The following is a 2,500-nucleotide window of genomic DNA, read 5'->3' as shown; positions in this document are numbered from 1 at the left end:
CAATGATAATGATAAGAATAATAATAATGATAATAACAATAATAAAGAAAACTGTAGTAAATACAATGCTTCTAATTGACATGAGAAGAAAGCACATCCATTGCGGAACTAGAAAGATGAAAAACGACTTTTCACCTTTTCATTCCAATCTCGGCACTCACCACAATGAGTAGTGACAAAAGTGATGATATTTTCATTCTCTTGCTTTTAAAAGACATGGAAATGGCGGGAAAAGGAGTTACTTTCTTGTACATGACAGCAAGAAAATTCAATTCATTGTCAATTAGCCATTTTATTTTTGATGATGAGAGTGTGATGTCCCTTAGAGCGACATTATATATCATCACTTCATCATAATTTCTTTGAATTTTACGAGGAATGAAAAAAAATGTAATTAAGGAAAACTGCTCAATTTTCCACCTCTTTTTTTTCCAGAAAAGAAATAGTTGTCATACATGCGAAAGAAGCAAATAAATAAGTAGTAAAATTATTATGAGGAAAATGATCCTTGATATGAGGGAAAAGAGCATTATTTTTTCTCACCAAAATTGCTGGTCACCCTCATTTTTTCTGTGAGGAATGTAAGGCATCCAGTAAAAAGTTATATAAGGAAATAAGGCCCTCCTTTCACCTCTTCTCGGTTGCCAAATTATTGCCAGATTTGAGATATGATTTAGAACGATATATTTCTTACGCAAAGGCTTTATTTTCAGGTAAACAACTTCAACAGCACCATCACTAACAGAGATGATGATAATGATGGTAATGATGATGATAATAACACAATGATTATAATGATAATGACGATGATAATATTAGTATAATCAATATGAAGATAATGATATTGATAATAATGATATTAGTAATATTAGTAATATAAGTAATATAATGATAATGATGAATTTTATAATGATAATATATTGATTCTTATCTTTCCTTCAAACAAGTAGACCAAACAAACGGCAGTCGTTCTACTCACAGCATATTTCATGCGAACGTACGTGACTTGTTATCAGTACACGCACAAACGGACATAAACGGCGACCTGAACACATTCAAATACACCATACACGTGATCATATATACCAATATACAAAATGCAAGTATCATATATCGTTCACATGATTTCTAAAAGAATGTTTTACCTGCGTTCCTGAAACATTTTTAAACATTTATTGCACGGTCGTAGGTGAGTGCAAACCAGGCAACGGGTAAATGGATATTACGGGGAAATGACTGGAGTAGAAGCCAACTGGAACGTGTTGAGAGGCGTACCGTGGCAGGTAGTGGGGGGGGGGCTTAAAATTTTCTTGAAGTCTATTCCATTTTGAGGAAAAACAAAGAATCCCACAAAGCAAAAAACTTTTCCGAATATACCAACCATACATAAGTCAGGGATTCAGGTAAATGATCAATACTTACAAACCAGACACCAGGAAAGGAGCTTCAAGGGAGTTCTAAAGGCTGAAGTCCCAGGCGGAAATCCGGAAATCAGACGGCTTGAGAAAAAAAAATAGTTTACCCCAAAATCCGTATGGGCAATTATATAAAGAGTATCCTGGAAATTGTTACATCGATCTGGCACGTTATATGGAAAAAACCCTCCCTCGACGACGGAAGGCGTGGCCAGTCAGGTTAGATGGAAGCTCTCATTTACGAGGTCAATTGTATAAAAGATACTCAGTGACTCATCCATTTTCACATTACAGGATACCAGTAAATTACTGAAAATTGCAGGATAGACAAACAAAGGTAAATAGAGACATTAAAGGACGAAATGAAAAAAAAGCGACAAGACGAGACTACAAAGATAAGGACAAATATTTAGAAAAAAAAAAAAAAACACGACAAAACCTGAAACAAGCAGGATTGAAAATTACGATTGAAAATTAAATCTCAAAACCGCAAAAGAAAAAAAGAACATAAAAGATGATATTATTAAAAAAAAAAAAAAAAAAAAAAAAAAAAAAAAATGAAGCAAAAAGGAGAAGAAATATATATATTAACCATATGTGCATTTAGCATAACCTCTCAACGATCTCTTCAAGGTGATTTCAGGATACCAAGTAAACTCAAGAACTCTGTATGTTCTGGAAAAATGTAATTTAAGCTTATAGCTTTTCATCTTCCGTGTTGAGTGATATATATATTTTATCTATTTTTTTTATCTACTGATATTATATTTCCTGCGAATATGTATCTTCCAGAAAAGCCAAAGACATCTATCCATCTAGACTTTTATCTACTCTCTCTCTCTCTCTCTCTCTCATCCACCTACTTATCCATCCATTTAACAACCATCTCAACCACCCATCCACTCATCCATCCACCCATCCACCCTACCCACCCTACTAACCCACCCATACCTACTCATCCATCGAGGAATCCCAGAGAGACTTGTTCCTCTTCCTATATTCCAAGAAACGCCTCGTAGTGTCTCTCTCTCACTCTCCCTCCCTTCCTTTCTCTCTCTCTCTCTCTCTCTCACTCCCCCCCCCCC

This window comes from Penaeus japonicus, unplaced genomic scaffold, assembly GCF_977035675.1.
Source record: "Penaeus japonicus unplaced genomic scaffold, GWHDUDI00000001_assembly GWHDUDI00000035, whole genome shotgun sequence".
Lineage (NCBI taxonomy): Eukaryota > Metazoa > Arthropoda > Malacostraca > Decapoda > Penaeidae > Penaeus > Penaeus japonicus.
Note: the sequence above shows the minus strand (reverse complement) of the source record.